Source organism: Scyliorhinus torazame, chromosome 27 (assembly GCF_047496885.1).
Source record: "Scyliorhinus torazame isolate Kashiwa2021f chromosome 27, sScyTor2.1, whole genome shotgun sequence".
Lineage (NCBI taxonomy): Eukaryota > Metazoa > Chordata > Chondrichthyes > Carcharhiniformes > Scyliorhinidae > Scyliorhinus > Scyliorhinus torazame.
Genome location: NC_092733.1, coordinates 20,813,198 through 20,837,860, shown reverse-complemented (window position 1 = coordinate 20,837,860; position 24,663 = coordinate 20,813,198). Strand labels below are relative to the sequence as shown.

The 24,663-nt window shown below is 50.7% G+C and overlaps 1 long non-coding RNA gene across 1 annotated transcript in view; it reads left to right on the top strand.

Moving 5' to 3' along the window:
- Nucleotides 1-1,417: 1,417 nt before the first annotated feature.
- LOC140403287 (uncharacterized) overlaps nucleotides 1,418-24,663 on the top strand; it is a 32,441-nt gene continuing 9,195 nt past the window's right edge. Inside the window, exons 1-3 of the long non-coding RNA XR_011938278.1 lie at nucleotides 1,418-1,571; nucleotides 4,333-4,411; nucleotides 20,200-20,352. This is a non-coding gene — a long non-coding RNA (uncharacterized lncRNA). The remainder of the gene's footprint in view (nucleotides 1,572-4,332; nucleotides 4,412-20,199; nucleotides 20,353-24,663) is intronic.

Here is a 24,663-nt window from a genome sequence, read left to right as displayed (position 1 = left end):
TTACTGTCACACTGCAGGTGTCTCTGTGTGCCTGTTACTGTCACACTGAGGGTGTCTCTGTGTGCCTGTTACTGTCACACTGAGGGTGTTTGTGTGCCTGTTACTGTCACACTGAAGGTGTCTCTGTGTGCCTGTTACTGTCACACTGAGGGTATCTCTGTGTGCCTGTTACTGTCACACTGAGGGTGTCTCTGTGTGCCTTTTACTGACACACTGAGGGTGTCTCTGTGTGCCTGTTACTGTCACACTGAGGGTGTCTCGAAGTGGCTGTTACTGTCACACTGAGGGTTTCTCTCTGTGCCTGTTACTGTCACACTGACGGTGTCTCTGTGTGCCTGTTATGACACACCGAGGGTCTTTCAGGTGCCTATTACTATCACACTGAGAATAGCATAGTGCTGTTACTGTCTTGCTAACGCTGTGGTACAAATGAGGTGCTGGTCAATTCTATGATAACGACCACTGTATAAATTGCTTTTGTGGTTTGCTTGTTCTGCTGGGAGGACCACAGGCTAGCGCGGGAACAGTGAACATCAGCTTTATGTCACAAGTACACTGCCACTAAAATCAGTCAGGGATACTGATGGACTCTCATTGGATTTGCGTGTTGAAGATCTGGATAAACAGCAGTAACAGAGAGGGAGAGGTTCGATATCTTGGAGTCATAGAATCCCTGCAGTGCATAAGGAGGCCATTCGGCCCATCAAGTCTGCACTGACCCTCCAAAAGCGCACCTTACCTATGCCCCCCACTCTCCCTCTGACCCCACCTAACCATTGGACACTAAGGGGCAATTTAGCGTGACCAATCCACCTAACCTGCACATCTTTGGACTGTGGGAGGAAAGCGGAGCACCCGGAGGAAACCCACGCACACACGGGGAGAACGTGCAAACTCCACACTGTCACCCAAGGCCGGATTCGGACCCGGATCCCTGGCGCTGTGAGGCATCTGTGCGAACCACTGTGACACCGTGCCTCCGATATCAAGGGCCGGCCTCCCAGGAACCTTGCCGGCTACTCCTGGATCAGGAGAGGGGAGCTGCGGGGACCGAAGTGACAGTAAGCATACCTCAGGAGTGGTGTCTTCCTCCAATGGCCAAGCACACTAATAGTGGCGCTACGCTATCAGAGATCCCCTCTGTCAGTTGAGATGTTAAACTGATGTTAGGGGAGCGGGTGCTTCCCTGATGTCCTGGCCAATAATTATCCCATTGCACAAGCAGATGATCTACTTGTTGCATCAATATTATTGTCACTATGGGAGCTTGCTTTATGCAAATTTACAACAGTGACTTATCTTCATTGGTTGCAAAGAGCTTTGGGGAATTTGTGAGGTTGCGAAAGGCTCTATATAATTGCAAGTCTTTTTATTATCACCAAGCACCTATCAGACAGAGAGATGGGACCCAACTCTTGTGAGTTCTGAAGGGGGGTGGAAGGGAGAAACCGGAAAACAACGCTCATTCCAGAACTTTCTTCAACGACATTCCAAGCTCATCATCATTTTATGAGTCTGAACCCCACTTTAAATTATAACACCTTAGAACATTCAACGACAGAGTGCTTACGGTAACTTGAGTCGGTTGTATAAATATGTGGTGACATTGTGAGTGAATTAAGTATGATTTAAGGATGATTTAATAGTTAGGTATTGAATTATAGGGTAAGCTCAAGGGTGGATATGCTAAGTAATTACGGTTGGTTCGTTAAATGTACTAGCTAAGAATACTTTCTGCTACACAAATTCTGCCTTTGATGCCACTTTGCCAGAGTAAGCTAAATGTTTGACACTGTGTTTATAATGAGCAGGCCTCATACCGTAGCCATGGTCACAGGCTGCTGATGAGGCCTTCTGTTTGACATGGAAAGGGCTCAGTGAAACACTGGGGGAGTAGGGTGTTTGTGAGTTTTAACCCATTAGTTGCCTTTCTGTTTTTTCAAGTTGAACGACAAGAGTTTGGGAAATCTTTGAGAGCGGGTAAGGTGTTGACGCAAGGATAGTGTGTTGGGACAGTTGACGTGTTCTCTGCAGACTGTACAGGCATGCATAAGGCATCCTATTAGCCAGTTCCACCAGCACAACACTAATGTTGGGCCGCCCACACAGAAATGACAATCTGTTCTTCAACCCAGAAGAAAGTATCCTAAATTTAAAAAGATTTGCGAAGAAAGACGGGTGCTGTCAAAACAATACACGGGGGAGTAACCGTGTCCCACACACCACCACTTAAAACCGTCAAGCAGGAAAAATGAATGAAAGGATCCCGTCAGAGAGAACTGATTCAGATTTCCTACGCTGGGTTACACTACTGCCTCTCCACTGCACTTTACTCTCCCCATTTGTAATGAACCACTCAGCAGAGGGAGCCACCTGGTCAGGAGAGGCCTGCCTCACATCCCCGTTGAAGACGCTTCCCCTTGTGTGGACGTTACCCTCGGAACGTTGCGAAAGGTGGGGTTCAGCGTCGGAGCAGTGCGTGGCTGCCCGCTTTGGATCCGAGAAAGAAATATCACCTCGGACACACATCACTTAAGCTCCAATTCAACCTCCTCCAATGGTGTTTTGACAGAGTTTCCATTGTGAGCAGAGTCAGCAACCAGAGGACAAGAATTAGGCAATCAGTATAATGATAGCTGGGAGCTGTGGAGAAGCAAGCAACAAAGCTATTCATGAATATTGGTACGACACCTTGGGCTAGGACACGGTCACTTCCAGCCCCACCTGCCCCAGAGTCACAACACAAGTGAATTAACCAATAATTCTTATAAAAATACCCAAAGCTCTTTGGTCCTTGGCTGCCCAATAATCACAGTCACCAGATTTGTAAATGTAAACACAATCACAGTTATAATAAGAACTATAATGAAACATGCAGCAAATACAACTAGTTAACTATTATTTCATATCAAATCTCCACGTTAACCTGTCCCTACCCTGTACACACACAAGATAGACAAACACAGAAGGATGGAAAGGGGTAAAAATCATAAGTTGAGAAAGAGGATCTTTGTTTCAGACGATGGTCTTTAGCACATTTTTCTTCACAGCAAGCTTGCAGATTAAAGTCTTTGGTTTACAGCCTGTGTTGATCTTCTCTGTAGATTCATTTATTCAGTTTATAAATGCAGTACTCATAACATTCCTGGAGAGACACCTTACATCTTATCAAACTGTGTTTTCAGTTCATGGTTTCAATTCAGTTTCTGTAGTTTCATGAAAACAGCACCCACATGCACTCCGAAGAGAGAGACAGCCTTAACAGCTGCCTTCTGGAGAGAATTAGCTGGATCTTTCTGGAAAGAGTTAGCCTGGTCCTTTGACTGTGCTGCCAGGACCATAGCTGAACCCAGACTGGAACTTTGGGATTCTGAAAATCGTCGCAGTGGAATCCAATCCAATCGCCTCCTGTTACCGGGCAGAGCACAGCCTTTTGGGCCAATTCATTGACCACCAGCCAATCAATCAAATGGAGTCCCAACCCAGCTCTCTCACTGATGCCAGCCATTCTGCAACTCCAGTTTAAACCAGTACAGCCTTCTAGATGGCACAGTGTTAGCACTGTTCCTTCACAGCTCCAGGGTCCCAGGTTCGATTCCCGGCCAGGGTCACTGTCTGTGTGGAGTTTGTACGTTCTCCCTGTGTCTGCATGGGTTTCCTCCGGGTGCTCCGGTTTCCTCCCACAGTGCAAAGATGTGCAAGTTAGGTGGATTGGCCATGCTAAATTGCCCCTTAGTGTCCAAAAGAAAATGGTTAGGTGGGGTTACTGGGTTGCGGGCATAGGGTGGAGGTGTGGGCTTAAGTAGGCTGCTCTTTCCGAGAGCCGATGCAGCCTTGATGGGCCGAATGGCCTCCTTCTGCACTGTAAATTCTATGATTCTAGATTCTTCTGCTTGACTTAAAGATACAGGCTGCTTACCTTAAAGTGACATTAATCATCAATAGATCAAAATAATAACAGCAAAATAAAAGAAAGGGCAAATAAAGGAATAAACAGGGAGTAAACAGAATGTAAATCTGTTACAATGTAATCTGTTACAATCCCTTACAATGTAAATCATCAAACGTTGATGCACAGGTACAAGGAAGTCAAGAATGGAATGTTGTCTTCTATCTCAGGAATTTTGTAATTTGAAAATGAGGAAGTGATGCTTCAGTGATGAGTGATGCTCATCAGAATTTTGGTCATATCTCATCTGAATTATTGCGTTCAGCGTTGAATACTGACGTCGGGAACTGGCCTGAGGGGTTACAATGTAGATTCATCAGAATGCTACTAAAATGTTGCATCAAACTGCCTTGCGAGTAAAGCATGCATCCACTTTATTCTAGGGTTTGGCGCACGGTCCCACGGCAATGATAGTCACTCAAGGATCAGTCGGATTATTCTGCACCAGAAGAGCACCATTTTGTGAGTGTTCCTCGACGATCAGAATGGAGGTGTGGGAGCTTTGTACCACCATTTTGTTAATCTCGCTAGCTCTTTACTTTTTTGTTTAGAAATTTTAGAGTACCCAATTAATTCTTTCCAATTAAGGGGCAATTTAGTGTGGCCAATCCACCTAGCCTGCACATCTTTGGGTTGTGGGGGCAAAACCCACGCAGACACGGGGAGAATGTGCAAACTCCACACGGACAGTGACCCAGAGCCGGGATCGAACCTGGGACCTTGGCGCCATGAGGCATCAGAGCTAACCACTGAGTCACCGTGCAGCCCCAGCTCTTTATCTTTTTAATGAATTCCTCAGCATTTCTCCATATCCTTTCGTCTCCTTACATCCCAAATGAGTATAAGCGTTGAGTCAACATCTATTCTTTGGACCAGTGTATTCGACATCTAGAATCCATTGCCAGAAAGCATTGTTTTTGACTCGCTTGTTTCAAATTTTCTTGCTTTTTCTCTGCCTTTTATCTCTCTCAATCAAATCTTCCTTTCCCTTCCTTTATTTCTGTTCCTCATTTGACATTGAATTAACTATATTAACCTGAAACTTCTGGTTCCAAATATGCACTTACGATTTCTCCACCTGGTTGGTTAAGGCGATACATAGTGGCTTGCCCCGATCACCCAGCTCCTTAGATATCCCGGAGAAGAACATAGGACATAGGAACATGGGACTCAAGGGCAGGAGCAGGCCATTAAACCCTTTGAGCCTGTGTCATCATTCAATTAGATTATGATTGATCCGGTTATGGTCTTGTAGCACCATCGATCACACACGAGGCGAGACGTAGAGAACTTCAATCGAGGCTTTATTGAGCAGACTTGTTCCCCAGCAGCTCAGTCACAGAATGCAGCAGCGGGGAGTAAACCGGGTTCTTATACCCCGCCTATCTGGGTGGAGCCCAGTAGGCGGCAGATCCAATCGGGACCCAGCATCTGTCCTCCAATAGCTCCTCGGCATTCATGGTGTACCGTATTACCCCTAATACATACCACCACATTCTCCCCTTGTTAAAAAGAACCCAGCGGGGTGGTGGGTGGCATGGTGGTCGGGGTTTACAGGGTCGGTACCTTAACCATTAAACTATAGACAACCATGCCGCTTTTACTGGGCCACTGGATTTTTCACATTTTACACGATTAGCAGCGTTAACTATTTACAACAATGCCGCTTTACTGGGCCACTGAATTATATACATCTTAAGTCGACTCGATGAGTCGAGATGGTGCTCTGGTCGCCCTTTCTGATCGTCTCAGCCCGGGTGGTGGTGGTGGTGGTGCTGGCTCGGGTCCGGTCGACTCTGGGAGCATGGCGCTGTCCCTCTCTGTTTCCTTACTCCTGGGTGGGCCTGGGAGGAGAACCGATCCCCCAGGGAAGGGGATGGCTGTGGGGTGCACCGGCGGGAATGAGGGGGTGGTGATTGGTGTGGGGAGCTCCGGCTGGCGCCAGGTCCTGTCGGCCGTCTGGGAACGCCACGTAGGCGTACTGCGGGTTGGCGTGGAGTAGATGTACCTTTTCCACCAGTGGGTCTGAGTTGTGCGCCCGCACATGTTTCCGGAGCAGGATGGGTCCCGGGGCTGCCAGCCAGGTCGGAAGTGATGTTCCAGAAGCGGACTTCCTCGGGAAGACAAGGAGGCGCTCGTGAGGCGTTTGGTTCGTGGTGGTGCACAGCAGGGACCGGATAGAATGAAGGGCATCCGGGAGGACTTCCTGCCAGCGGGAAGTTGGGAGACTCCTAGACCGTACGGCCAGTAGGACGGTCTTCCAGACTGTTCCGTTCTCCCTCTCTACCTGCCCGTTCCCCCGGGGGTTGTAGCTGGTCGTCCTGCTCGAGGCTATGCCCTTGCTGAGCAGGAATTGACGCAGCTCGTCACTCATGAAGGAGGAACCCCTATCGCTATGGATGTAGGCGGGGAAACCGAACAGGGTAAAGATGGTGCAGAGGGCTTTAATGACCGTGGCCGCGGTCATGTCGGGGCAGGGGATGGCGAAGGGGAAACGGGAGTATTCGTCAACGACGTTAAGAAAGTACGTGATGCGATCGGTGGAGTGGAGGGGGCCTTTGAAACCCAGACTGAGGCGTTCAAAGGGACGGGAAGCCTTTATCAGGTGCGCTCTATCTGGCCTGAAAAAATGCGGTTTGCATTCTGCGCAGATTTGGCAGTTCCTGGTGACTGTTCGGACTTCCTCAACGGAGTACGGGAGATTGCGGGCCTTTATAAAATGGTAGAAGCGAGTGATCCCCGGGTGGCAGACGTCCTCGTGGAGGGCTTGGAGGCGGTCCACTTGTGCGTTGGCACATGTGCCGCGAGATAGGACATCGGACGGCTCGTTCAGCTTTCCGGGACGGTACAAGATCTCATAGTTGTAGGTGGAGAATTCGATCCTCCATCGCAGGATCTTGTCGTTCTTTATCTTGCCCCGCTGTGCATTATCGAACATGAAGGCTACCGACCGTTGGTCAGTGAGGAGAGTGAATCTCCTACCGGCCAGGTAAAGCCTCCAATGTCGCACAGCTTCCACTATGGCTTGGGCCTCCTTTTCTACTGAGGGGTGGCGAATTTCTGAAGCGTGGAGGGTCCGGGAGAAAAAGGCCACGGATCTGCCCGCTTGGTTGAGAGTGGCCGCCAGAGCTATGTCGGATTCGTCGCTCTTGACTTGGAAGGGGAGGGACTCGTCGATGGAGCACATCGTGGCCTTTGCGATATCCGCTTTGATGCGGCTGAAGGCCTGGTGGGCCTCTGTCGACAGGGGAAAAGTAGTGGACTGGATTAGTGGGCGGGCCTTGTCTGCGTACTGGGGAACCCACTGGGCGTAATATGAAAAGAAGCCCAGGCATCGGGGTCGGGGCCTATCACTCCATTACGCACTACGTAGCCCAAGATGGCTAGACGGTCGGTGCTAAACACGCATTTTTCCTCGTTGTAGGTGAGGTTGAGGGCGTTAGCGGTCTGGAGGAATTTGCGGAGGATGGCGTCGTGGTCCTGCTGGTCGTGGCCGCAGATGGTGACGTTGTCGAGGTACGGGAACGTGGCCCGTAAACCGTGCTGGTCAACCATTCGGTCCATCTCCCGTTGGAAGACCGAGACTCCGTTCGTGACGCCGAATGGAACCCTTAAGAAGTGGTATAGCCGCCCGTCTGCTTCGAAGGCAGTGTACTTGCGGTCACCGGGGCGAATGGGGAGCTGGTGGTAGGCGGACTTAAGGTCCAAGGTGGAGAAGACCTTGGACTGTGCAATCCGATTGACCATGTCGGATATGCGGGGAAGGGGGTCGCATCTAGCTGCGTGTACCTGTTGATGGTCTGACTGTAGTCTACAACCATCCTCTGCTTCTCCCCTGTCTTCACTACTACCACCTGAGCTCTCCAGGGACTATTGCTGGCCTGGATTATGCCTTCCTTCAGCAGCCGCTGGACTTCGGACCTGATAAACGTCCGGTCCTGGGTGCTGTACCGTCTGCTCCTAGTGGCGACGGGTTTGCAATCCGGGGTGAGGTTCGCAAACAAGGAGGGCGATTCGACCTTGAGTGTCGCGAGGCCGCAGATAGTCAGTGGGGGTATAGGGCCGCCGAATTTAAATGTTAAGCTCTGGAGATTGCATTGGAAGTCCAACCCCAGGAGAGTGGGAGCGCAGAGATGGGGGAGGACATACAGCCGGTAATTTTTGAACTCTCTCCCCTGCACCGTTAGGTTTGCGATGCAGAACCCTTTGACTGCAACGGAGTGGGACCCCGCCGCCAGGAACATTTTTTGGGTGCTTGGCCGAATTACAAGGGAACAGCGTCTTACCGTGTCCGGATGAATCAAACTCTCCGTGCTCCCCGAGTCGATCAAACACGGCGTCTCGTGCCCGTTCACCAGCACCTTTGTCGTCGTCATCTGGAGCGTCCGGGGCCGCGACTGGTCGAGGGTCACCGATGCCAAACGTGGTTGGTGCATCAGATCGTTGTCTTCAGGCAGTGTGGAGCCGTCCACGCTGGGGTCCTTGCCTATCAGCCAAGATGGCGGCGTCCATGGATCGCACGCTGCTGGGGGTGAACAAAATGGCCGCTCCCATGGGTCGCACGCGGCTGGTGGGTAGGAAGATGGCGGCGCCCGTCCCCCCCCTCGTGGTGTCCGGGGTCCAAAATGGCAGCGCCCGTTGGTCGCTGGGGGGGGTTGAGCCCGTGGTCCCGTTTCTTCCCCGGAGATAGCGGCCACCCAACTGGACTGGCACACCGCTGCGTAGTGCCCCTTTTTACCGCAGCTTTTGCAGGTGGCCGAGCGGGCCGGGCAGCGCTGGCGGGGGTGTTTCGGCTGCCCGCAAAAGTAGCAGCGGGGCCCCCCGGGTGGTCTGGGATTCTGGCCGCGCACGCTTGCAGAGGGATGGGGGGTGCCGGGGGGTCGGTCGCGGCGGGGGTCCATGGAGCCCAAGGGGCTGTAGTGCGATCGGGGGCATAGGCGTGGGCGTTTTGGGAGGCCACGTCGAGGGAGGCTGCAAGGGTCCGTACCTCTGTGAGTCCGAGAGAGTCTTTCTCTAAAAGTCTCTGGCGAATTTGCGACGATGCCAAACCTGCTACGTAAGCGTCTCTGATCAGGAGGTCCGTATGTTCATTCGCCGTTACCGCTGGGCAGTTGCAGTTTCTTCCCAGGATCGTCAGCGCATTGAAGAATTCGTCCAGCGATTCCCCGGGGATTTGTCGTCTCGTCGCGAGCTGGTAGCGTGCGTAGACCTGGTTGACGGGCCTAATGTAGGTCTGTTTCAGCAAGTTGATCGCCGCTGGGAATTCTTCCGCATCCTCGATGAGTGCGTAGATTTCGGGACTCACTCTGGAATGCAGGACCTGCATCTTCTAGTCTTCCGTTGGTCTGCCGGGGGCTGTTCGGAGGTACCCCTCAAAGCACGCCAGCCAGTGTTTAAATGCCGATGTTGCGTTAGCTGCTTGGGGGCCGATTCACAGGCACTCCAGGGCAATCCGGAGCTCCATATTCCTTTTTACGTCTGCTCAATAAATTGTAGCACCATCGATCACACACGAGGCGAGACGTAAAGAACTTCAATCGAGGCTTTATTGAGCAGACTTGTTCCCCAGCAGCTCAGTCACAGAATGCAGCTGCGGGGAGTAAACCGGGTTCTTATACCCCGCCTATCTGGGTGGAGCCCAGTAGGCGGCAGATTCAATCGGGACCCAGCACCTGTCCTCCAATAGCTCCTCGGCATTCATGGTGTACCGTATTACCCCTAATACATACCACCACAGGTCTCAACTCTACTTACCTGCCTGAGCCCCCCCCCCCCCCCACAACCTGGGCACCCCCACCCCCCCTTCCCCATCGCCCGCTCCCAATAACCCGTCACTCCCTTGTCTATTATAATCTAACTAACTCTGCCTTGAATAAATTCAACGACCTAGCCTCCGTTGCTTTCCGGAGAATAGAATTCCACAGAGTAATGACCCTTTGAGAGCAAAACCTTCTCCTCATCTCTGTCTTAAAAGGAAGACCTAGCCTTAAACTTGTTTCCCCTAGTTCTAGTCTCCCCGGTAAGAGGCAACATTCTTCCAGTATCCAACCTTAAGTCCCCTCAGAATCTGTTATGTTTCAGTAAGGACAGCACTCGATCTCCTAAACTCCAACATGTATTGACTCAATCTTTGTAAGGTACGCTCTTCATCCAGGGAAAGAGTCGAGTTAACCTTCTCTGAACTGCTTTTAATGCTATTATATCCTTTTTCAAATAAGGAGACTAAAGCTGCACACCAAGACCCTGTATAGCTGCAGTAAAACCTTATATTCGTTTCCCCTTATAATAAAGATCAACATTCCATTTGTCTTCCTAATCACTTGCTGTCCGCACATAACAACCCGTGTGATTCATGTACCAGAGAACCCAAGTTCCTCTGCACCACTGAATTTGGCAATCTCTCTCTGTTTAAAGAACATTCTGCTTTTCTGTAGTTCCTTGTGGAGAAGTTCACTCCATCTGCCAAATTCTTGCCCACCCACTGAACCTGATTATACCCCTTGACATTTACTTTCCTACTTATCATCGTGGTGTTATTGGAAAATTCAGCTAGTGTACATTCAGCCCCTTTATCGAAGTAATTGATGTCCATTGTAAATGGAGACCCCAGCACTGATCCCTGTGGCACTGCACTTGTCACAGCTTCCCAATCCGAAAAAGACCCATTTCCCCTTTCTCTCTGCTTCCTGTTCACTGACCAATCCTTTATCCAAGCTAATATGTTATATCCATGGGGCAGCACGGTGACGTGGTGGTTAGACTGCTGTCTCACGGCGCCAAGGTCCCAGGTTCGATCCCGGCTCTGGGTCACTGTCCGTGTGGAGTTTGCACATTCCCCCCGTGTTTGCGTGGATTTTGCCCCCACAATCCAAAGATGTGCAGGCTAGGTGGATTGGGCACGCTAAATTGCCCCTTAATTGGAAAACATAAATTAGATACTCTAAAAAAAAATTTTTTTTTAAAAAGAATCTAAGGAAGTTTGGAAGATAAACCAATAACTCTACTATCTCTGTCACGTCTTTTTAAAAAATAAATTTAGAGTTCCCAATTATTTTTTTCTAATTGAGGGGCAATTTAGCGTGGCCAATCCACCTAACCTGCACATTCTCCGCTCTCCACTCTCACTGGTCCTCCACTTGCAAACCATCGACCTCTGAGTTATGGCCCAGCACATTTCCATTCTGTCACTCCGTCACAACCTCGTAACTGAATGATATCCTGACTGGCCGGTACTGACTGACTCCTGTGACCAAGGGAAACTCCTGTGCGTTTATTCCATTGATCAAATTGGATCAGCTCTCAATTGATTGCTTACCACATCCAAAATCAAACTCACTCTTTTGAAGCAGTAATTACTGCCAGCGTGATAACAAATTGTTCCATTCCTCTTTCCATTGCATTATTTTAATTGCCAAATACCATTTCCTGCCTCCATTTCAACCACTTCTGCAATTTCCTACTAGATTGGCAATCCCCTTAGAGAGAATTGGAAATGGCAATTTCTCAACTTTACTGACGGGGGAATAACCACATTTTTCACTCCCGTACTGCGATTTATGATTTTCACTTTCCGTTTCTTTACTTCATTCATGATGCGGATTGCTCCAGGAATTTACTCTCTGGGGTTTCGCTGATCAGCTGTGATGACTTCAGGCAGAAACTCCAAAATGTAACCTGTTCACAGATTTCCCACCAATGTTCAAGATAAAGATAAAGTTTTTTGAAGAATAAAGACATAAATGGTTATGGTGTTCGGGCGGGAAAGTGGAGCTGAGTCCACAAAAGATCAGCCATGATCTCATTGAATGGCGGAGCAGGCTCGAGGGGCCAGATGGCCTACTCCTGCTCCTAGTTCTCATGTTCTTATATTACAGCATCTGACCTGGGAAATACTCCGATTTTGTTCTTATCACTGACCGGATTCCTAATTATGGAGGAAAGGCAACCAACCAGTTTCATTCCAGTTCAAGATTGTCCGAAATACGGTAGCTGTCTTGAAGGATCGCATTTGTATAGTGTCTTCCACTGACCAGCAGATGCCCCAAAGTACTTTAAAGCTAATTAAATACTTATTGTTATCAGCAGTCACTGCTGTAAAGTTGGAAACAGGGCAGCCAAGCTGTGTACCGAAAAAACCAACAGTAGTAGTGTGCTAACAGCTAAATCATTAATTTTTGTGATGTTGATTGAGGGATGAATGTTGGCCAGGGCACTGGGAGGAGGTGCAGGGGGGAGGGCGGGTGGCGGATGGTGGGGCGGGGGAGGGAGACATCTCCCCTTCTCTTCTACGAAATAATGCCACAGGATCTTTTGCATCCACCTGTGTGCGTGGGCGGGCAAGGCCCGGGGTCTCATCTGAAAATGGCACCTCCGACAATGCAACATCCCCCCCCCAACTCCCCGCCCAATTCAGTCTGAATCCAGTTGCTTCATTTAAATCCTGACAGGTGTGTTAAGGGACTGCCTCATGTATGGCTAGCAGATTACAATGGCATACAGAACTAGAGCTTGCATTTAACATGGGATGTACCAGAGAAGCACAACACCAACTCGATCAAATAGGTGAAATTCGATATTATCCTGGGAACTGTGGTAACAAATAACAGTAAGGTATCTTTCTGTAGTTCGCATAAATAGAAATGATAGCACTGAAACAGACCATTTGGCTCAACTGTCTGTGCTGATGTTTATGCTACGAGCCCCCCTGACCTTACGCCTCCTTATTATATCAACTTTGTCTTTCACCCTCGTGTACTTACCCAGCTTTGCCTTAAATGCAGCTATGCTATCGTCTCAACTACTTCATTCCCACATTCTCACCACTCTCTGGCTAAAGAAAATACTTTTTTTTTAAAATTCCAATTAAGGAGCAATTTAACGTGGCCAATCCACCTTTGGGTTGTGGGAGTGAGACCCACGCAGACACGGGGAGGATATGCAAACTCCACACGGACAGTGACCCGGGGCCAGGATCACTGCTAACCACTGCGCCGCCATGCCTTCCTACAGCACAGAGTGATTACACACAATGTATATTCTGCTAGTTTTCACACGGCGAGCATTTGATGTCGGTGAGTCAGAAGAAGGTTCAAACATATTAGTCGCAGTGGGTTTGACTCATCAACACAGCATTCGGATAAGAGATATGTAATAAACCTGAGCTCGTCCAAAACTCTTCTGCCACCCATTCACTCGTACCAGGTCGCAATCACCCCACATCCCTGACTGACCCAAACTAGCGTTTTACATTTTTTATTGTTGTCTTCAAATCCCTCCATAGCTACACTCCTCACTATCTCTGTACCTTCCTCCAGCCATGTGACCCTCTGAGATATGGAATCATAGAATTCCTACAGTGCAGAAGGAAGCCATTCAGCCCATCGAGTCTGCACCGACCCTATGAAAGAGCACCCGACCTAGGCCTACACCCCCATCCTATCCCCGTAACCCCACCTAACCTTTAGGACACCAAGGGGCAATTTAGCATGGCCAATCCACCTAACATGCACATCTTTGGACTGCGGGAGTGAGGCACGATCAATTTGGCTGGAGACGAAGTTGAATTCAAACTGAGGCTTTATTAGTATCTGAAGTGTGGCCTCCTACAGCAGCTGATGAAATGGCAGCGAGCTGGAGGCCACGCATATTTATAACCCGGCTCCTGGGCGGAGCCAGCATGCAGGGGCCCAGGTGAACCTGTAGTGCAACTTCTACCGTACAACCCTGAATATAAGAACACAGTGGTTTACCACATTCACCCCCTGTTAAAATTGAGTCCGGCAGGGGTGGTGGATAACTATATACAATTCGCAATCTTTAATATTTACAGAACAGTGAAAAAAAAATGTCTCTGGTCGTCCGGTGGGCCGGGTCAGAGGTTCAGCCGGCCCGGGGGCGTGCCGAAATCCTCTTCATCAACGGGGGTGGGCAGGGGGAGGACGGACGGTCCTAGGGGTGGTGATGGGGGTGGCGGGGGAGGGGAGGGTGCCGCCGGGTGCGACGGTGGTGGTGTGGGGGCGGAACCTGCTGGTGCTAGGTCACTGAGGGAGACGGTATCCTGGCGGCCGTCGGGGAACGCCATGTAGGCGTACTGTGGCTTTGCGTGGAGCAGGTGCACCCTTTCCACCAATGGGTCTGCCTTTTGGAGCCGCACATGTTTACGGAGAAGCGCGGTTCCCGGAGCTGTGAGCCAAGTTGGGAGTGATACCCCGGATGTGGACTTCCTGGGGAAGGCAAAAAGGCGTTCATGCGGTGTACTGTTAGTAGCAGTGCAAAGTAATGAGCGAATGAAATGTAGTGCATCAGGGAGGCCCACTTGCCAGCGGGAGGCCGGGAAATTTCTGGACCGTAGGACCAGCTGGACGGCCTTCCATACCATCCCATTCTCCCTTTCTACTTGTCCATTTCCCCGTGGGTTGTAGCTCGTCGTTCTGCTGGAGGCGATACCCCTGCTGAGCAGGAACTGGCGTAGCTCATCACTCATGAATGAGGATCCCTTGTCACTGTGGATGTAGGCGGGGAAGCCGAACCGAGTGAAGATAGAATTAAGGGTTTTAATGACGGTGGCAGACGTCATGTCGGGGCATGGGATGGCGAAGGGAAAACAAGAGTATTCATCGATCACACTGAAGAAATACGTGTGTCGGTCGGAGGAGGGGAGGGGGCCTTTGAAATCCACGCTGAGGCGTTCAAAGGGGCGGGAGGCCTTCACCAGGTGCGCACGGTCCGGCCGGTAGAAGTGCGGTTTGCACTCCGCACAGACCTGGCAGTCCTTGGTGATCGTCCTTACTTCCTCGACGGAGTAGGGCAAATTCCGTGGCTTAATGAAGTGATACAACCTGGGTGACAAAGGCTGTCGTGCAGGGTCCGGAGTCGGTCTACCTGTGCGCTGGCACATGTACCTCGGGATAGGGCGTCTGGGGGCTCGTTGAGTTTGCCAGGGCGATACTTAATCTCGTAGTTATAGGTGGAGAGCTCGATTCTCCACCGCAAGATTTTGTCATTTTTAATCTTGCCCCGCTGTGTGCTGTTGAACATGAAGGCTACCGACCGTTGGTCAGTGAGGAGAGTGAATCTCCTGACGGCCAGGTAATGCCTCCAATGTCGCACAGTCTCAACGATAGCCTGGGCCTCCTTTTCGACGGATGAGTGCCAAATTTCGGAGGCATGGAGGGTGCGGGAAAAGAATGCCACGGGCCTGACTGCCTGGTTGAGAGTGGCGACAAGGGCGACGTCCGATGTGTCGCTTTCTACTTGGAAAGGAAGTGTTTCGTCTACAGCGTGCATTGTGGCCTTGGCAATATCAGCTCTGATCCGGGCGAAGGCCTGTTGGGCCTCTGCCGTCAGGGGGAAATGAGTGGACTGTATGAGTGGGCGGGCATTGTCCGCATAGTTTGGGACCCACTGAGCATAATACGAGAAGAACCCCAGGCAGCGTTTGAGGTCCTTGGGACAGTGGGGGAGGGGAAGCTCCATGAGGGGGCGCATGCGGTCGGGGTCAGGCCCCAGAACTCCGTTCTGGACCACGTAGCCGAGGATGGCTAAGCAGTTTGTACGGAACACACACTTCTCCTTGTTGTACGTGAGGTTGAGGAGAATGGCGGTGCAGAGAAATTTAGTGAGGTTGGCGTCGTGGTCCTGCTGATCATGGCCGCAGATGGTCACATTGTCTAGGTACGGAAACGTGGCCCGCAAGCCGTACCCGGTCGACCATTCAGTCCATCGCCCTTTGGAAGTCCGAAACCCCATTGGTGACGCTGAAGGGGACCCTAAGGAAGTGATATAGCCGGCCGTTTGCCTCGAAGGCAGTGTATGGCCGGTCCGATTTACGGATGGGGAGCTGGTGGTAAGCGGATTTCAGGTCCACCGTTGAGAAGACCCGGTACTGTGCAATCTGGTTAACCATGTCAGATATGCGTGGGAGGGGGTACGCGTCGAGTTGTGTGTACCTGTTGATGGTCTGGCTGTAGTCCACGACCATTCGATTTTTCTCCCCAGACATAACCACTAACACTTGAGCTCTCCAGGGTCTCCATGCTCGCACATGGCCTGGGGAGGAGGGGAGGATAGCGAAGCCCATTGTCCGTGACTGGGGGGGGGGGTGACCGCTGCCTGGCACACCGCTGCGTAGTGGCCCTTCTTCCCGCAGGCCTTACAAAGGGCAGCGCGGGCCAGGCAGCGTTGGCGGGGGTGTCTCTGGCCTCGATGACTCCCTCCTGAAGCAACCGCAGGACCTCGGACCTGATGAAGGCCTTATCCTGGGTGCTGTACCGTCTGCTCCTGGTGGCGACGGGTATGCAATCTGGAGTTAGATTGGCAAAGAGGGAAGGAGGATCGACTTTTAGGGTCGCGAGGCCACAAACAGTGAGGGATGGTAAGGGTCCGCCGAATTTAAGGGTCAGGCTCTGGAGGTTGCACTGAAAATCCAGGCCAAGGATAAGTGCAGCGCAGAGGTTAGGGAGGATGTAGAGGCGAAAACCGTGGAACTCTACGCCTTGGACTGTGAGCGTGACCGTGCAGTACCCCCGGATCGCTACGCGATGGGATCCGGAGGCCAGGGAGATACTTTGATCGGGAGGGTGTACCTTAAGGGAGCAGCGCCTTACCGTATTTGGATGTACAAAGCTCTCGGTGCTCCCGGAGTCCAGTAGGCAGGAGGTCACGTGGCCGTTGACTTTCACGCTGGTGGATGCGTTGGTCAGAGTGTGTAGTCTGGACTGGTCGATTACCATGGATGCGAGTCGTGGTTGATCGTCGGGTAGTGAGGCGGACACTGCGTCGGGGTCCTGAAACACCGTTGGACTCCGTGTGCTGCGGGGTGGACAAGATGGCGGCGTCCGGAGGTCCTGGGGGGGGTCACAAAATGGCGGCGCCCATGAAACACACGTTGCGGGGGTGGTGCAAGATGGCGGCACCCATGAAACGCACGTGTTGTGCGGGGGAGAAGATGGTGGCGCCAATTGCTCGCACATGGCCTGGGGAGGAGGGGAGGATAGTGGCGCCTATTGTCCGTGACCGGGGTGGGTCGGGGCGACCGCTGCTGCTGAGCGGGCCTGGTGCGGGAGAGATGGTAGCGCCCATTGCTCGCACATGGCCTGGGGAGGAGGGGAGGATAGCGGCGCCCGTTGTCCGTGACCGGGGGGGGGGGTGGGGCGACCGCTGCCGCTGAGTGGGCCTGGCACACCGCTGTATAGTGGCCCTTTTTCCCGCAGGCCTTACAAAGGGCAGCGCGGGCCGGGCAGCGTTGGCGGGGGTGTCTCTGTCGGCCGCAGAAATAGCATCGGGGCCCCCCGGAGATCACCGGCTGGCGCGTAGTGCAGGCGTACTGGGTGGGTAGCGCCCCCGCTGGGGCGGCTGCCTGTGGGGTCCATGAAGCGTAGGAGGAGTGGGCCATGCAGTTGGGGGCATAGGACTGGACATTGCGCAGGGCGACCGTCATGGAAAACGCTAGTGTTTTAGTCTCTGCGAGGCCCATTCTAGGAGCCGCGCTGCCTGATAACATCGGACCCAATCTCAGTTACAAAAGCGTCCCTCATAAGGAGATCTGAGTGCTCCTTAGCTGTAACGTCCTGGCAGTCACAGTCCCGCACTAGTGGGATCAGGGCCCTCCAGACGTCCTCGATTGACTCACCAGGTAGTTGAGTACGCGTTGCGAGCGCATGTCTGGCGAAGAGCGTGTTCATCTTCTGCTCATAACTCTCTTTGAGTCGAGTCATAGCGTCAGCCTGGATCAGCGGGAAGATTTTAGAGTTGAGTCTGGAGTACAAGATTTGAATCTTCTGAGCCTCTGGAACAGGGCTCGGCGCCGCGTTGATATACGCTTCAAAACAAGCTAGCCAGTGCTGAAAGTCCTTTCTGGCGTCGCTTGCGTGTGGATCCAGCTGCAGGCGATCTGGTTTAATCCGGAGGTCCATCTCCTGAATCGGATACTAATAAATTGAGGCACGATCAATTTGGCTGGAGACGAAATTGAATTCAAACTGAGGCTTTATTAGTATCTGAAGTGTGGCCTCCTACAGCAGCTGATGAAATGGCTGCGAGCTGAAGGCCACACATATTTATAACCCGGCTCCTGGGCGGAGCTAGCATGCAGGGGCCCAGGTGAACCTGGAGTGCAGGTTCTACCGTACAACCCTTAATATAGGAACACAGTGGTTTACCACAGGGAGGAAACTGGAGCACCCGGAGGAAACCCACGCAGACACGGGGAGAACGTGCAAATCCACACGGACAGTCACCCGAGACCGGAATCGAACCCGGCTCCCTGTGAGGCAGTGATGCTAACCACTGTCCCACCATGTCGCTACGTCTGGCCTCTTTGTTTAGGGACATGGATTACAGTAGAATGATGGGGTGTAGATTAATTTGTCCTTAATCTAGGACAAAGGTTCGGCACAACATCGTGGGCCGAAGGGCCTGTTCTGTGCTGTATTTTTCTATGTTCATGCCTGGTTTTAATCTCTCCACCATGGCGGACCATGTCTTTAACTTCCTGGGCCCTAAGCTCTAGAATTGTCTCCCTAAACCTCTCTGACTCCCTAACTCTTTATCCTCCTTTAAGATAGGCCTTAAAAAATACTCCGTAACCAAGCTTTTGGCCAGCTGCCTTAATGTAGCTTGGTGTAAAATTTTGTTCGATCACACATCTGTGAACTTTGGACATTTTACTACATTGAAGGAAGTAATTATAATTCAAACTGTCGCTGTTACCTGATGATGCGCAATCAATTACTCTCGAGACAAGGTGAGTCATAACTAATAGGCTTCAATCTGCTAGAACTGTTCCCCAGCAGCTTCGATACAGAAAGTGAAGGCTGCTGGGACGGCATCGGTTCTTATACTCTGCCTCTCAGGGCGGAGCAGTGTACATCAGCCAATGGTAGACTCCTGGGTCTAGCCAATGGTCATCCACCTCTCAGGTACCGCAATACCTGGTATTACCACACCTGATAAACCCCGGGTAATACGGTGGCACTAAACGTCTGTTGAGGCTACTTTGTGCCGAACCCATGTTCGCGCGTCCTGGTGTGTGTCGAGACCCTTTTGTAAATTCCAGTCCCTCTGTTCAATCAGCATTAGGGTTTGCCAACTGTGATTAAGTGCATTCCTGGAACTTTCATCCCATGACTTGCCCCACACTCTGCAAAACACTCAGTGGGTCAGGCAGCATCTGTGTGGAGAGAGAAACAGAAACATGGCCTTTTCAGGTCAATAAACTTTCATCAGGATCCAGAGATAATAGTGTTGAAGCGAGGAGAGAGCCTGAGAAATGTGGGGACAGTGGGGGAGGAAAGAAAAAACTTACTTGAGAAATTATTTTCTTTAAGGTTTTAAGAGAAAACATGTAATTTACTGTACTGTAAACACTTAATTTCTTCTGAATCAAGGAACAGCGTGGTCACATCAAACGTGGCTCTAAAAATATATTAGAACAAAATGATTTTCTTAATTCTATAGAAGCTCCCACTGCAACTTTGTAAAATTAAAAGCTTGTGAGGTTTCTGAACTCTGAGATTTTAAAAATGTATTTAAGAGATGGGAGCGTCGCTGGCGAGGCCAACATTTATTACCTAATCCTAGTTGCTCTTGTGAAAGTGATGGCTAGTCCTATTCAGTTTCTGGTCAATGGTAACCCCAGGATGTTCATAGTGAGGGATTCAGTGATGGTAATGACATTGAATGGTCATTTCCTGGCACTTCTGTGGCATGAATGTTACCTGCCACATGTCAGCCCAAACCTGGATATTGTCCAGGTCTTGCTGCATTTGGACATGAACTACTTCAGTATCTGAGTCGCAAAGTGCTGAACATTGACCATCCCCACTTCTGACTTTATTTTTTTTAAATATAAATTTAGAGTATCCAGTTCAGTTTTTCCAATTAAGGGCCACTTTAGCGTGGCCAATCCACCTAACCTGCACATCTTTGGGTTGTGGGGGCGAAACCCACGCAGACACAGGGAGAATGTGCAAACTCACACGGACAGTGACCCAGAGCCAGGATTGAACCTGGGACCTCGGCGCCGTGAGGCCGCAGTGCTAACCACTGCGCCACTGTGCTGCCCCGCTTCTGACTTTATGATGGAAGGAAGGTCAATGATGAAGCAGCTGAAGATGGTTATGTCCATTTCATTGATGTTAATTAGAAGGAACCTATGCTACAAATGTTAAGGCTATGGTAATATTGCCAGCCAGAGGCAGTACTATTCATGATGGTGTTCCTGACTCACCTTGTTTTCTCTCATTCGGCAGCATGGAAGATCACCATAGAAAATAGTTACAAACCTGATCCTCAGCTGAAGGTGTTGACCAACGTGCGAGACTATTATGAACAGTTGAGCCCTGGGAGTCAACGTTTCTTTTGCCTAGCCTGGAACTAAAGCCAATTGTAACCACTCTGATCAGGTAGATGAGTGTTGTTGAATTGGATTGGAGCTGGCTGCAGCCAATGAAGTGTATTTGAAGCGTTGTAACAGAGGAAACATGGCAGTCAATTTGTGCACAGCCAGCTCCCACAAAACAGCAATTTTTCTTTGTTCTTTGAAGTGTAGAAGATTTTATTTAGACGGGCAGCATGGTCGGCGCAGGCTTAGAGGGCCGAAGGGCTTGTTCCTGTGCTGTACTTTTCTTGGTTCTTTCTTTGTGATAACGTAAGAAATAGGAGCAGGAGTGGGCCATTCAGTCGTTCAAGAGCACTCCGCCATTCAATGAGATCATGGCTGTTCTTCCACTTCAACACCATTTCCCTGCACCATCCCCAGATCCCTTGATGTTCTAATATGTAGAAATCTAGCGATCTCAGTCTCAAACATACACAGAACATAGAACATAACAGCGCAGTACAGGCCCTTCGGCCCTCAATGTTGCGCCGACATGTGAAACCACTCTAAAGCCCATCTACACTATTCCCTTATCGTCCATATGTCTATCCTAATGACCATTTGAATGCCCTTAGTGTTGGCGAGTCCACTACTGTTGCAGGCAGGGCATTCTACGCCCTTACTACTCTCTGAGTAAAGAACCTACCTCTGACATCTGTCCTATATCTATCTCCCCTCAATTTAAAGCTATGTCCCCTCGTGCTAGACATCACCATCTGAGGAAAAAGGCTCTCACTCTCCACCCTATCCAATCCTCTGATCATCTGGTATGCCTCAATTAAGTCACCTCTTAACCTTCTTCTCTCTAACGAAAACAGCCTCAAGTCCCTCAGCCTTTCCTCATAAGATCTTCCCTCCATACCAGGCAACATTCTGGTAAATCTCCTCTGCACCCTTTCCAATGCTGCCACACCCTTCCTATAATGCGGCGACCAGAATTGCACGCAATACTCCAAATGCGGCCGCACCAGAGTTTTGTACAGCTGCAACATGACCTCATGGCTCCGAAACTCAATCCCTTTACCAATAAAAGCTAACACACCGTACGCCTTCTTAACAACCCTCTCAACCTGGGTGGCAACTTTCAGGGATCTATGTACATGGACACCGAGATCTCTCTGCTCATCCACACTGCCAAGAATCTTACCATTAGCCCAGTACTCTGTCTTCCTGTTATTCCTTCCAAAATGAATCACCTCACACTTTTCTGCATTAAACTCCATTTGCCACCTCTCAGCCCAGCGCTGCAGCTTATCTATGTCCCTCTGTAACTTGTAACATCCTTTCGCACTGTCCACAACTCCACCGACTTTAGTGTCATCTGCAAATTTACTCACCCATCCTTCTACGCCCTCCTCCAGGTCATTTATAAAAATGACAAACAGAAGTGGCCCCAAAACAGATCCTTGTGGTACACCACTAGTAACTGCACTCCAGTCTGAACATTTCCCATCAACCACCACCCTTTGTCTTCTTCCAGCTAGCCAATTTCTGATCCAAACTGCTAAATCAGAGAATTCCAAAGATTCACCCACCACTGAGTGAAGAAATTCCTCCTCATCTCACTCCTAAATGGATGTGCCCTTATTCTGAGACCGTATCCCCTGGCTCTAGAGCCCTCAGCCCAATATTTTCCCTGCATCTACCCTGTCGAGTCCTGTAAGGATTATGTTTGAATCACCTCTCATTCTTCTAAAAGCCCAGTCCATTTAATCTTTCTTTATAGGACAATCCGTCCATCTCAGGAATTAGTTTGGTGAACCTTCCCTTGAACACTCCCTCTATGGCAAGTATATCTCGCCTTAGGCAAGAAACCCAAAGCTGTATACATTACTCCAGGTGTGGCCTCACCAAGGCACTATATAATTATAGCAAGACATTTTTACTCCCATACTCAATTCTTCTTGTAATAAAGGCAAACATACCATTTACCTTCTTAATTGCTTGCTGTACCTGCACGTTAGCTTTCACTGTCTCATGAACAAGGACACCCAAATCCCTTTGAGGTTTAATACTTCCCAGCCTGTCAGCATTGAGAAAATACTCTGGGCGGGATTCTCTGAGCCCGTGCCGGGTCGGAGAATCGACGGTGATGCGGGAAATTCCAGCCATGCCGCTCCGACACCGGGACACGATTCTCGGAGAATCGGTGCCAACCTAGCTCGCGTGGTTGACGCGGCGCCAGAGCGGCCCCCGCGGCCATTCTCCGCGCTCGACCGGCCAAATTCCCGCTGAGTCCCACTGGCGTGGTTCGAACATGGGTACCACCTGGTGGGAACTCGGACCCGCAGTCGCGCTGGCCGTCTTGGTGGGGGGGGGATCAGATTGCGGAGGGGCCTCCACGGCATCCAGGCCCGCAATCAGGGGCTACCAATTGGTGGGCGCCCACGATCTGGAGGGGCCCTACCTCCATCCCGCTGGCCCGCTGTAGGGCTCCACCACGCGCATGCGCGGAACCCGATCGGCAGTGCTGGCCCCCGAGGGCCGCTGAATCGCTGGGCAAGGAGTCCCATTGACGCCGGCGTGCACCACTCCGGTGTTTACGCCGGCGTCAACACTTGGCCGAGATTTCGGAGAATCCCGGCCCCTGGATTTCTGTTTTTCTACCGAAGTGGATAATCTCACATCTCGCCACATGGTATTCCATCTGCCAAAGTTTTGCCCACTCACTTAACCTCTCCAAATCCCCTTGACGCATCTTTCTCACAACTCACGCTCCCATCGGGTTATGTGTCATCTGCCAACTTTGAAATATCACCTGGACCATAGAATCCCTATAGTGTAGAAGGAGGCCATTCAGCCCATCGAGTCTGCATCAACCTTCCGAAAGAGCGCCCCACATCTTTGGACTGTGGGGGTAAACCGTAGCGCCCGGGAGAAACCCACGTGCAAACTCCACACAGTCAAAGAACAAAGAACAAAGAAATGTACAGCACAGGAACAGGCCCTTCGGCCCTCCAAGCCCGTACCAACCATGCTGCCCGACTAAACTACAATCTTCTACACTTCCTGGGTCCGTATCCCTCTATTCCCATCCTATTCATGTATTTGTCAAGATGCCCCTTAAATGTCACTATCGTCCCTGCTTCCACCACCTCCTCCAGTAGCGAGTTCCAGGCACCCACTACCCTGTGTAAAAAACTTCCTCGTACATCTACTCTAAACCTTGCCCCTCGCACCTTAAACCTATGCCCCCTAGTAATTGACCCCTCTACCCTGGGGAAAAGCCTCTGACTATCCACTCTGTCTATGCCCCTCATAATTTTGTAGACCTCTATCAGGTCGCCCCTCAACCTCCGTCGTTCCAGTGAGAACAAACCGAGTTTATTCAACCGCTCCTCATAGCTAATGCCCTCCATACCAGGCAACATGCTGGTAAATCTCTTCTGCACCCTCTCTAAAGCCTCCACATCCTTCTGGTAGTGTGGCGACCAGAATTGAACACTGTACTCCAAGTGTGGCCTAACTAAGGTTCTATACAACTGCAACATGACTTGCCAATTCTTATACTCAATGCCCCGGCCAATGAAGGCAAGCATGCCGTATGCCTTCTTGACTACCTTCTCCACCTGTGTTGCCCCTTTCAGTGACCTGTGGACCTGTACACCTAGTTCTCTCTGACTTTCAATACTCTTGAGGGTTCTACCATTCACTGTATATTCCCTACCTGCATTAGACCTTCCAAAATGCATTACCTCACATTTGTCCGGATTAAACTCCATCTGCCATCTCTCCGCCCAAGTCTCCAAACAATCTAAATCCTGCTGTATCCTCTGACAGTCCTCATCGCTATCCGCAATTCCACCAACCTTTGTGTCGTCTGCAAACTTACTAATCGGACCAGTTACATTTTCCTCCAAATCATTTATATATACTACAAACAACAAAGGTCCCAGCACTGATCCCTGCGGAACACCACTAGTCACAGCTCTCCAATTAGAAAAGCATCCTTCCAGTCACCCAAGTCGGAATAGAACCTGGGTCCCTGGCATTGGGAGGCAGCAGTGCTAACCACTGTGCCACCATGCAACTCAGTCGTTTTGATAGAATCCCTACACTGCTGAAGGATGCCATTCAGCCAATCGCGTTTTCACCGATCCTCCGATGGAGCACTCTATCTCGGTTCACTCCACTGCCCTATCCCATAACTCCATGCATTGATCATGGCCAATACACCTAATCTGCACATCTGTGTGTGTGTGTGTGTGTGTGTGGGGGGTTGGTTGGGGGGGGGGGGGAAGGAGGGGGGCAGCACATGGTTAGCACTGCTGCCTCACGGCGCCTTGGATTTGGGTTCGACCTTGTGGAGTTTGAACATTTTCCCCGTGACTGCGTG